The following is a 13,460-nucleotide window of genomic DNA, read 5'->3' as shown; positions in this document are numbered from 1 at the left end:
TGCTCTGTGCATCTCAGGCCCTGAGCAAGTCCGTGCAGGTGGCTGTGAGCTGAGGGTGTGAAATTGCAGCGCTTGTACAATGCGAGGTGTCAGGAAATTTGCAAATTCACACAAATTCACAGCCCCAGCTCCTGTGCCTGGGGCCCAGAGCCCTGGGAAGCCAAGGGAGTGTCACCTCCCCAGCTCTGCCCTGGCAGCACAAGGCAGCACCCGCTCCATGCTGATGCTCCCAGACCCCAGGTATGGTTAACTGCAGCTGCTCTGCTGGCTGCGTATGACAGGAATGGATCTGAACAGAGTTTTTCCCCTTTTGTAAATTCTATCTCTAGTGTGCTTTTGAAAGATGGTATTTCCTTAATCTAAAATGATCAGAGGTAGTACATCTCTGTTAGTTTCAAACGTGAGAGCCAGGATTCATGACACCACGGTTTAATGCTGCTCTTATCAGAAACCTGCAGAGATTAGAAACCGTGAGAAAAACATTGATGGACGTTTTCAGGCTTTCTAGGTTAGTTTGGCATTAACTACCAGTGGCTTGCTTTCTTTGAGAACTCCTTTATAATTGGGCACAGATGGATGAAAATACACTACAAACAGTGAGATTTTCTTTAATCATTAATTTTCACTTAATTTGCCAGATGGCTTTGGTTTCTAGTGTACACTTTATTTGCTGTTGTGTCATTTGCAGGGTTTTACTTTTTTTTTGGTTCAAGTTTTATGTCTCCTGAAATCTTGATTTTGTTATTGTCTTTCAACCTCTTTCTAAAACCTAAAGAATATTTGATTATTTTAATTTCTTTTAAGCACTTATTTTAATTTCTTGTAAGCACTTCAGTTTTCCCTATCAGAAGCAGAAGACTTTTACACTACCAATAAAGTTTTAATACTTGAAATTAAAATTTTCTAAGCTCATATATAAAATGCTACCATAAAAGTAGCCTTTCCTAATGCTTGTGAGTTGTTCATGAAATTGGAGCATGTTCATTCACACATTTACATCACTTCTCCTACCTACTCTTCTCTCTGCCTCACCTCACACTGTAATGGTTGATTTCACACCTCTTTGAGAAATTATTTGAATGGAAAAATTAAACATTCTTTTCAGAAAAAAAAGTGTTTCTTAAACACTTTAACTACAGTTAGGAGTGGCTTCAGAAATCATTTGTGTTTCATGTCTGAGGCTGTTTATTCTTCAGGTATGACAAGATGCTCCTTTATAAGCTATTCATAAAAGTCCTTCTTTTGATGCTAGAGAAGGATGCTATTTGTATATGTTATATAACAAGATGCTATTGTTTTTGATTAAAAAAGGAGATGGCTGCTAAGTATGTGGAAAATTTTCTGATGTTGAATTAGGTGTACTGGAGTTTCTTGTCTTTTTATAGCCCAGGATTTACTCTGAGCTGTTACCATACTTCCCCAAGGACAACATTCTGTGAGAAATGCGTTGCATACCAGGGAGGGCAGCATATGAAGAGCTTCTCATCACAGGGAAAACCAGAAGAATATTTGAAGTGTCAAATCTCTGATAAACAAAAGGATTAAAGACAATGTTAAATTTGGACCTGAGAATTTTCCTGCCCTGGGGTTCTTTGCATTTATACAACCTTGGTTTGTTCTCAGTCAGTGTTCCTTCAATGAGGCACTGATGAGACTCTATCTGAAGGTCATGTTATGCTTTCTGCTGATGCATTGGATGTAACATTATGCTGAACTGATGAATGAAGGCAGAAAGAGGAATGGAGAAAGTGTTAAACGGATATGAAATGGAATATTCAGAAAACAGCCACAGGCAATCAGAACAGGGCAGGGATGAGTGAACAAAAGAACAAGGTTATCTACTCTCATGTGTTAAAAATTCTCAGGGGGCTCTGTGTCAACCTTTAAAAAAACAAACCAGAACAATGCAGCAACTGAAACAAAAATGAAGAAAGGAAAAAAAAAAAAATCCCCATTTATTTCCTGCCTGGAAATGTTACTTTATTTTCCATTGCAGCAATGGATGCCTTTACAAGAACAAAAGGGAATGAACAGGAGGTATAATAAGACTTTCCAACACTTAAACAGTTACAAAACTATTTTTTTCCCCCTGGAGAAAGATGATTCAAGTTTCTTAATACATGGTATTTAACTTAAATAATACAGGGAGCAATGATGCAACTACAGCAAAGGCTGAGAGCCAAGATCCTTTTTACTTTAAAACTTTAATACTTTTCTACTTTAAAACTGGTAGGCAAAGCCATTTTGTAGAGCAGTTTGCCTGCTTAGGGATACAGGCAGCTTTCAAAGTGAAGAAGCAATCTGAACAATATCAAAACATTGAGTGTGCATTTCCACTGAGATTCCCAAGACTTCTACTGAAAATTCCCCCTTGATGTGTACTCATCTTTATAATAAGAAAACAAACTCTCCTTTGATGAGTTAGAATTACATCTGTAATCCATGTTTATACTGAGTTTCACACAATTCCTATTTTTCCAGTTTATTTTTGACAGAAAATAAAATCACACCAAGAAAAGACTCCTAATATAATAACTGTTATTAAAATTCCAGTAAAATGCTTCAGATCTTCAAACTAATGTTTCTGTAAAATTTAAATAATACATCAGAAGTTTCTAAATGGTATAAAGAAAAAAAAAAAAAAGAAAAAAAGTAAAACATTTCTATATAGAATCCAAATGGTACAGGCAGCTATATCAGTTTTACTATTCACACTATGTCCTGCAGAAAACACACTGGATCCTGTTGAAATCAATGGAAGCTCCACATGCAGAACTGAGAAGAGGCTTTGGAATCACAATGCAGCTGATGGCAAATGTTTACGTCATTTTAATCCCGTCTCACACATTCAAGGCAGATATGGATTTCAAGGTAGGTATAAATCAGGAATAATGAGCACTAGGTGTGACACTTCAAAGAAGGGGGTTAATACCTACAAGAAATGCAGAACTTAAATTAAGTAGTTTGGTCTTTCTTTTTAATGAAGAGAGAAAATTTAAGGCTCAGCAAATTAAACAGATTTTTTATTTGACTAATATTAGCTTTAAATAGAATGTGTTGTTAGCAATGGCATTTAAGAAAAGCGAAAAAACAGAGTTAGTGAGGCTTAAAAACAGCAAGGGAGTAGAATATGTTCCAGTAAGAAAGCATATGAATCACAGAGAACTGCTTTCTGTTATAGCAACAAGATCAATTAGATCTGCAACAGCTGAAAACCATTAACTGCTGTTGGCTGCTGTTAGCATAATGGGTTTTTTTCTGCTCCTTATTCTGGTGTCAGTTTATCACTTTACTACCCAAACAGTTCTGCCTGAAGCCCTGGTAATCTTAAATATAGAATTGTTAGGAACAAAAGAAAATCTCCCAGCATACAAATTGAAGTATTAAATATTACTAACCTTTTTATAGATTAAACACAGCTTCAGCTGCCAAAATTGTTTAGTACAGTGTCAGAGATGTCTTTGTTTTGCGTTTCCATTTTTTTATTTTGTGAGGGGACGAGACAGTTGCCTAATGTTAGTCAAGGTAATTAATTTCTAGCCAGCCATATAAGGGGGGAAAAATTGGGGAAAGAAAAGCTTCTATAGAGCAGCCAGCAACAGCACTTCTTATTTCTTCTCCTACTTTATGGAAAACAAGCAAAATTTAGTGAGTCAGACCCATTCTTCTCATTGTCTTGGAGCTCCTGCCATGCCACATAGCATGTTCTCGCTGTCCACAAAGTTCTGTACCACCTGGGCTTGGTCCTTTCCTCTTTCAAATTAGCAAAACACCACCTTCTCTAAAACCATGCCATCTTTCTGCCCAATTTATCTATGGCACAATGTTCCTGATTTTGAGAAGAAAAAAAATGGTATGACTTTTACTATATTTTCATTTAAATATTCATAGCATAACACTCAAAGTGACAGGCGGTCTTCTAGATGAGGTTTGTTTTCTTCTGCTCATTAATGGCTCAACCTCGGGCAGCATTATTTCTGTAACTTGTCAACTCAGTTTTCTCAGCTCGGTGCTATTCCCTTTCTTCATCATCCTGGTGACTGCTTTTACAGGGTTTCAAATTGTTGAGTGGGAAATATCAGGAACACCACTGCTTACACCCTGGGCTAAATTAATGCCTTTTGTATGAGGAGCTGTGTAAGCATGTGTTAGATTTTTTTTTTTTTTTTTTTTTTTTTTTTTGTAGTGGGTGGTAGGGGAAATGAAATGCCAACACTGATTTGTGTTCTCAGAGTTCAACTGAGAGATAAGCCTGTCTGCTTCAAACAGTGAGGGGTGGTTAAGAGATCCACAAGATAGTACTAAACCAATGAAAAACATTTGCACAGGACATTCAGACACTAGGTTGACCTAGCCAGGGTCTTCAAAGTAAAACAGACCCCAGCTTTGATGAGGAGCTTAATAGCTGTGTCTGTTGGGATGTCACAGTTTAGATTCCTAGACTGCCTGCAGTTTTAGAGTAAGTCACCAGCAGTTTGCACACATCTCTGGTGGCCAACAGCAGTGTGCTTGCATGACTGCCTGGTCAAAAGGGTCATGTTTAACACCCCTCTCTCTGTCCTGGGCACAGTTATATCATGACCCACACTGACGAGGGCAATAAAAACCTGCTTTTTTTATCATCTTAGTCAAAATTCTCTTCTTCCTATCCTTGTACTTTGGACAGAGGCCCCTCTGTGGCTAGGATGAGACTGAGAAGTACAAACATCTGAGATGTGCTTTCAAACACTTAATACATATATGTATATTTAAAGCAATATCCCACAGCCTTTCCTCCACTGCATCACTTGGCTGCTTGGCATTATCAGAGTATCTGAGCACCTGTAACTTAGCAGAAATGGTATGAAATTATAGGAAATAATGTTGCCAAGAGCCATCTGTAAGCATGAAGAGGAAACTGGTGATGATAGACTCTATCTTATTCTTTTGTGACATATGGATATTAAGAAAAAGAAAAATTGCAACATTTTATCATAATTTATATAGCAATTAATCCATATTTCTTTAGTTGTCCTAACTTACATTCAAACTTACAATGCTATAGCTTTACAGTTCTAATATTTACTGGGGTCTTAGAGAGGAAAACACTTAGAGAAAGTACTTGTGCAGCTGAGGGAAAGGGATGGAGGATAGAAAAGGCATAGATGGAGAACATGCAATTATTTCTATGCATCAGTTAAACAGCAAAATTCTGTTTTCACCTTAGATGTACAGTTGTGTTAATTATGAAGTGTACATTTACAATAGCCAGCCTGGAGTGCAAACAATGTTATATTTTGTTTTTCTGAATGAGACGGATTTTTTAAAAGAACAGGAGAGTGCTTCAAAAACTTTATCTCTCAGATCTTGGTGTGCAAGCCAGTCCTGTAAAGAGGGATCTGTTCTTTCTCTTCCTTTCTGTTACCAGGATCAGAATAGAAGAATAAATTGGGCTATGAAGATGGTGAAGAATCTCGAGACGAAGCCATGAGGAGCAGCTGAAGTCACTTGGTCTGTTCAGCCTGGAGGAGACTTGAGGGGGAGATCTGACTGCAATTAAACTTGTGAGGGAAAGAGTTGGGGCAGGCACTGATCTTTCCTCTCTGGTGACCAGTGACAGGATCTGGAATTGCCTGAAGCTGAGCCAGGGGAGGTTTAGGATGGATGTTAGGAAATGATTCTTCATGCAGTGGGTAGTTGGGCACTGGAATGGGCTCCCCAGGGAAGTGGTCACAGCACCAAGCCTTTCTGAGTTCAAGAAGCACATGGAAAACATTCTCATGCACATGGTGTGACTCTTGGGGCTGTCTGGTGAAGGGCTAGGAGTTAGGTTTTCAGTCATCCTTTTGAGTCCCTTCCAATTCAGGATAGTCTCTAATTCCATTAAGAATTTCATTTGGTAAAAACCATTTTAAAATTTACAATGGTTTAGCAAAAATATTTCTCAAGTCAAATATTTTGAAAGCATTTTGTTTGTGAAGCAGAGTGCAAGTAAGAAATAAAGCAGGTGCAAACAAAAAACATTTTCTCAGGAGAGAGTTTTTGAATTCAAGTGCTGACCTTAATCTCCCTGGCAGCTCATGGAATAATGCTGCCCACGTTAGAGTGGTGATGACTGTCAATTGCTCCCAGTACAAGGGAAGAGACATTAGAATGCTATTATGGACTTTTTACCCCCTCTTCCAGCCTCAAAGAACACCCTCTGATTGACTAATCTGGTAAACTATACAACTTGATCATATATTTTATATGATCACTAGCTTAGGGTGAAACCAGGACTGCTTTGGAACTTGCAGAGCTGTAATCCTTCCATGTATAGCCTTTCAAGGGCTGAAACAAACTGTGCTGCCAAGATAACAACAGTGTAGCCTGAATAATAAGAAAGTATTTTGGGCATGAATTTAATTTCAAGTTCATAATTAAGCTTTAATGAAAGTTATTCTTCCAGGAGAAATCCAGGCTTTGGGCCACTACAACGTTGTCCTACCTCTATGCAAAGTTTTATATCACTATATACTTAGTATACAGTGTTGATACAGGGTCTGATTATAACCTGCACTGTGTATAAAAGAAAGAAGTCACTTAAGGTCTTTGCTAGCTGCTGATGTAACCAGCAATTTCTGTTAGAAATTTTTATGTGATGGCATTAATGGAAAATTATTTTATGTTTGCCACTTAAAAAAAAAAAAATCTTGTATCTTCCCCCAAAGGCAGACAGTTTTTACCCTGAATGACATGTGAAATTTTACATTCCCATAGCAAAGAACATACTAAAAAGGCAGTAGAATCCACTGTGCAAATAATAAAGAGAGTTTTTCTTAAGTGAAGGATGGGAGAATTGACTCATTTGATTAAAGGGACATGATACTTGTATTTATCACTCTTTGGCAAAGGTAATTTTGCCATCCTATCTAGAAGAGCAGAGCAAAGGATCTACACAACAACTGAAATTTCTCTCCCTGCATCCAAAAGATTGTAATGTGAAAGTAAAAAGAGACAGGCTTGTTGAAGGGAGAAATTATAACTTAACAAGGAGGCAGCCCACAGCTGTCACTCAGGAACCAGACTGGAAAATATTCTGGTATATTATCATTTTCTAAAAGCTTTATTTTTGTAAAAATGAGAATAATCTCAATGTCTAAAATACCAGATACCAATAGCAGGAATAAAGGATTAAACACCAGTTAAAGCATGGGACCTAAATAAATACCATTTTCAGAAGTAAATTCACCTTGTTACATTCATCTACTTCTATGTTTGAAATTTATGCTTCAAACGTGAATGTAAATGGATTAAGCACAATGCTGAAGCTGTTCTAAGCATTTATAGGAAAGAAATCCTAATCTTAATCTTGGCTTTTAGCATGTTTATAGGATTTGAAAAGTCAACTGCAATCATAAAAGATTTTCTAAGCTGTACTCTGAGACAGTTGTGTGAAATACCTTCATTCATAACAATGGAACTTTTATTTCAAAACTTGATTGTATTTAGTTTTAGAATCTACTTCATGAGGTGCCTTGTGTTAAAAAAACCCTGTGGACTTTGTAAAATATCACCTGACATTTCTCTCCTTCTGTAAAAGAAGTAGCATACCAGGAGTGTCCTTATGAACTCCCTCCTTTGCCTGTTAGACAGGCAGGAGGATGTCTTGAAGATAAGGATTAGGGGGTGTGGGGGCCCCTGTTGTGAACACTATCTTTTCTATGAGATGAAGATTTTTTTTAAGAAAACGGTCTTGCAGACATTTTCTCTAACCTCATGTAGTCAGTCAGGGATGGGTTTTTTTGCATGGAGAGTGTGTTGGTGGAGAACCTTCATCCCCACTTCTCACATGCTTTTTCTTGGATGTTGTCTGAGTGAAAATGAGTAATTTCACTGTTGGTCACTTTATTAAAGCTGCCATCTGAAATAAAGTAAATGCATAATTTCAAGGTTACATGTTTAAAGAGAGAAAGCTGTAAGGAGAGAAGGGAAGTGCTTGCTTGCCTTGGAGCTTACACCAGTATTTTGAATGGGACACAGCACCTCATCAGCAAGGGAGCTGCTTCCACACAGTCTTAACTCCTTCCCAACCAAGAGGTTTTGCCATTGGAGCTATGTCTGGTGGTGGCACAGTATTTTCCACCTTATAACTTAAACTATGACAGTGGCAGAGCCTGAAAGTATAAATCAGCCTGAGTCCCATGAATGAGATCAAAGTAATGTAATCTTTTCTCTCTCTTTTTTTTTTTTTTAATTGTTTAAAAAATTGTCTCAAAGGCTTTGTTCTAATAGTAATAGCCATCAGAAAAGCAGAATAGCCTGATGATTACTCTGTTTTTTAACAGATGACTCATCCTTTGATGAATCTTGAGGGAAAAGAGCACTGGGTTTCTTGTCTTTCCTGGAGTAGCTTCAGGCCTTCATGAGTCAAGCCTCATGCACTGAGAAAGACAAATCTACAATGCTTACCACTGTGTTAGTAATGAGTGTACTGTGCATCAGCTAGCACACATTTCTTCTTGAGGCACACATTTAAAACATATTACCTCAGCAAACATCAGATAATTAGCAGCTCTTAATTGTAGTTTAATTTCTTACATTTTTCCTGTAACATTTAAAATGCTATCAGAAATAACAGTGGTTTCAGTGCTTCAGAGTTTTTCCACATTGCATCAATCCACCAAACAGATCTGTCAGAAACCCAGTTAAAATGTTTTACAGTTTCTTTACTGGGCTACAAAAAGGTTAAATAGCCTTTAATGAAAATGCTACAATGACTTCACAATAGTTTCACAATAAACGTAGATATTTACAGATTTTCTGTGCACTAAGAGCATGACAGAAAGTTGGTCCATGTAACAAGTTTGGTTAAGATGACAGTTCAGTGGGCACACAACACAGAGTACAACTGCACTGCTGCTCTCTTGACAAAGTCTACAGAGGCTCAGATATGGTTATTAAATATATGGGAACTCAGCTTTTTACAGTGAGGAGCTGCTTGTACTAATGAGGCTCTGACATATGCAAGCCACTTTTGTGATTCAGTACCGTTACACAAATGCTCCTTTTAAGATGTGTGCTACATGCATGATCACAGCAAAACAGATGCATGAGACGAAAAGTGAGGAAATGAGGGGGAAAAAAAGCTTACTTGGTCATTTTAAGTTCCTGCCATTGCATTTGATTTTTCTGCCCCAATATCTTCAAGATTCCCAAATCCTTTTTTCTATATTATGCTTTACACCAATCTACTAAATTATTGAAACTTGATTACATTGCATGCATATTTCAGTTGTAATGGAATTTTTCCGCATATCTGCATGTACTAGTGATCATTAAAATCTGCTATATTCTCATAGAATTTTTCTTCTAGAATATTTCAGTTGCTATTTTGCTTGCTTGCCAACTCACTTCTTAAAGATGACAAATTAAAATATAGAAGCCACAGCCATCAATCTGTGACGATCTTATTGTTATCTGGTTTTAAAAACCAGACAGGGAAGTATTTGAAAATCTTTTTTCACATGAAATATTATTGGAAGAAAATATCAATGGCTTCCACTGTTCTAGCATCATTGCGTATGAAAAATTTCAGGAAATTTATCTTTACAACCACCCTGCAAGATAGGAAAACATACTATTTCTATTTTACACATAGGCAATTAAAACACACCAAGACTAAGTAACATGCCATATTATAAAAAGATGTGGAAGTGGACTTTTGTCTTCCAAATCCTACAGTAGCACTCATTTCACACAAACCTAATTGCTTCCTTGGCTAGAGATAAATAGCAGGCAGCTTACCCAAAGGTGTATATTAGTGTTTAAACATAGAAATCACATTTCACACAGATTTAACAATCCTGTAACTATGTCTCCCATCAACTTAACTCATTCCTGGCAAGTACTCAAACCTGTAAAAAAAGCCAATCAAAACTACCTCAGCTATGAATCAAAGGTACAAACTGATCACATACTAACTTGGAAGGAAGATATTAGCCTTTCCATATATTAACTTAAAACAAGGATGTTAACATTTCTAGATGACTGAAATGGGAGTTCAAGCTCAGAACACGTCCATTGCTTGTTCCCTCTACAATGATATAAGTGTGTAAGTATTACATTTGCTCACATTCAGTTATCTATGTTGTTCTGAGGAATAACCCTCGTTGGTCATTGTGACTCCTCCAATCACTTGTGTGAACCATGCACAGTCCAAGTAATTTTATTCCTACAGCTTACTGATTAAAATGTTATGCAGTACAGAGTGAAGAACTGACTCCTACAGGAGCCCAACAGAAAATGTGCCTGGTTTACAGTTGTATTGACATCCCTCTGTTTGCCAATTTCTAATTCAGTTAGAAAGCCAGATTGATCTCGTATCATTATTTTTATATAAAAATGCTAGACAGTGCTATGTCAAACCTTACAGAATTCTGTATATCTCATAGTAACAATATTAGCATTCATCAGCCAAAGTTTTAATCTAATAAAGATGGATGCACAGTTAAACAAATATTGATTGGTGTTACATCTCTCCTTTATTTCTGTATTAATGGAGACCTGCACTACATTACTTCACCTAGAAATAGTGTCAAGGACAGGCTATAATCACATCCATAATTTTTGTTAACTTTGCTTACAGACAAAGAGTAAGACACCAAATTCCAGTTAAATTAAAAAGAGAGGGAAAAGGAGTAAGAACTTAGGTTGGCTTCTAATTCTGACCTAGTTTCCTTGTTTCTCCAGGAATTTATGACACACCTCACACAAGGACAACGGGTCAAGATTTTAGTTGTTATCAGAGTAATTTCTGTATGCTGTACAGCTGTATTTGCCAAAACAGTGCAGGGAATTGTCTGAAGAGGGAGGAAAGCAAGAATAAAGGGGAGGACTGCAGAGGGAAGAGGGAGGACAAGAACTTATTTTAAATCCTCTCTCCCCACGGAAGCAGAACACCTCTAAGGTCAGGCTTCACGAGTTTTGGCTGTAGGCTGACTGGTCTCTTCATCTGTGACCTTGCAGAGCACTCCCATGGCATTAGCATTAAATGTTTACTGCAGTGGAGCAACTTCAAATGATTGAAAGTCATATGTGTATTTACTAATGTTAAGTGAATACAAAGTCTTATTTTCAACCTTGTTAATCTCAGACCTGAATCTTATTTCTTCACCTTTTTGAACATGGTTTCCAAATCAAGATTCATGTAGGAAGCAACCCAAAGCAAGTACTGTATTTACAATGTATTTTAATTCTCCCCATTCTGATATATACAATTCCCAGTTATGTTTTGGTTGCACCCAGGCCATGGAAGAGAGGACTCAGCTGCATATTCTGGAACAACTCTGTAGAATAATAGGGTAACACCTTGAAGAAACTTAAGACTTCCTTCAATTTAGCCATGTATGCTAAACACAAAATAGCTGCAAACTCCTCTACACAGGAGAAATAATCAGGCCTAGTTGTATTAAAAGAAGAAAAGGAAAATACTTACAGGGATAAGATTATAAGGAATGTGAGCAGATTGTCATCTTTCATTCAGTCTTATCACAGAAAAGAGGATATACTAGATGTAAAGTTGTATTTGGCTAGACTTAGACTGGCTGAATGAATATGAGCCACCATTTCAGTTTATTTGATTTAAAAAGCAGGTCAAAGTTCCGCTTTCAGCTACCTATTAATATTGAAAGGATCTTCTGTTTTTTAGTTATACTCCAAAATGTCTTCAAAGCAGTACCACTATACTAAATTGTATGCCTCACTGAACAAAAAGAATGATAATGAAACAATTTTTAAAAGACTTTGGAGTGCAAAAAGATCGTTAATAACAATAGACTAAAAAAACCCCAACTTATCCTTCTACAATAGTTTCACCCAAATGTATCTGAAAACACTACTTCAGACTACTACTACTGGGAAAGAAATATTTCCTTCAGAAATAAATTCTCCCTGATCCTCTGTCTTCCCTTCTACACTGGTTATGAACATCTTTTTCCTCTATATAGCAAGTCCTAACAAAATTAATAACCAAAGAGTAAAACACTGTGGAAACACAATTTAAATTATGTTCTAACAAAAATAATGACAGCATTAAATTTAACCTTACAAAATTAAAAAAGACTGATTTTTTTAAAATTTGAGAGATTGGAGATCAAAATAGGGAGCAACAAAAGTTAAATTCTAGCAAAATTATCTTTCCCATATTACACCACCTATTCTGTAATACCTTGAGCTCCTGCTATGTAATTTCATTACATCTTTCTGCCATTCATTCATACTTTATTTACAGCAATGTTAAAATGGGTATAAAAAGCTAGAAAAGAGGTTCCAAACATAGAGGTTGATGAACACTGTTGCAAATGGTGTAGGACAGACACTTTGCATTACAAGTTGGCATTAGGCTCCAGTTTTGAAAACTCATACACACTGTGAAAAGTGAAGAGGACTAAGCAGAGTGAGCAAAGTTAACCAGGTGCCTAAGTTTTTGTGGGATTACAACCTTATTACTACATCAGGTGGGCTTTGCTTACTTCTAAGGACTAGAGGGTTACTACAAAATCAGCTTTGGCTTTCTCCAGACAAGATTTGCTATAATGAGATGTCCATAATGTTCCTCTTTACCACAGCAAAAAATGAGTTTGGGCTGGTTTTTGTGTTTGTTTTTTTTTTTTTTTTTTGTGGGATTTTTTGTTTGTTTATTTGTTTTTTTTTTTTTTTGAAAGAGAGAGAGAAGTGAGTATTATTTCAACTAATTATTATTAGCTAATCAAAACGGAAATTCCCAGGCTATTAGCCATATACATTATAAGCTGATTGCTTTGTGGACAGAAAAACTGACAATCATTCAATATTCTTGTAATAATACTCTAAGTATCTGTTTGATAACAGCAATAGTCTCATTTGTTCAATTTATAACTAATCAATAGCAATAATTTAATATTTTGCAGTAAGGAATTCAATTAAGAAAGCACTGTTTTGTGCAGGATGACAAAGGCTATCTGTTCACAAATTAATGCTTTGCTTCAGAATTAAACATCAAGAGTTGTCCTCTAAACAAGGACAGATTTGATGGGGAGGCTAAGGGGAGTACAATGCAGCCCACGTTCTCTAGGCAATTTCCCCATCTGCATTATAGATGCATCTAGCCCTGTCCAACCCCAAACACTCTGAAAAAAGAATTAAAACACTGAGCTAAGTGACTTCGAACTTATTTGCTCATTACAGGTGCAACAAAAATTCACAACATTAAAGTATGTCATTCTCAGAGAACAGAATGGGTGATAGTAATTGGTGAGTGATCTCTCCCTGCTCTTCATTATATTTTCTTTTTCTAGTCCAGTTGTGGAGCAAACTTGTAGAGCAGCTTGGTGGGGGTCTGGCATCCAGCCAGGTTCAATCCACCACAGACTGTTTATACATTGCTGCTTATAGTGGTAATTTTCAATATATCATCACAGTATCAAATAAACACAGAGAAAACTTTTTTTTTTGCACTGATA

General features: G+C 36.7%; 1 protein-coding gene across 2 annotated transcripts in view; it reads right to left on the bottom strand.

Annotated features, from left to right (window-relative positions):
- Window positions 1-13,460, bottom strand: part of LOC110474601 (ubiquitin-conjugating enzyme E2 E2) — a 200,422-nt gene that overhangs the window by 113,362 nt on the left and 73,600 nt on the right. The gene's annotated exons all lie outside the window — the stretch shown is intronic.

Source organism: Lonchura striata, chromosome 2 (assembly GCF_050655825.1).
Source record: "Lonchura striata isolate lonStrDom1 chromosome 2, ASM5065582v1, whole genome shotgun sequence".
Classification (NCBI taxonomy): domain Eukaryota; kingdom Metazoa; phylum Chordata; class Aves; order Passeriformes; family Estrildidae; genus Lonchura; species Lonchura striata.
This window is presented reverse-complemented; position numbering and strand designations above follow the sequence as displayed.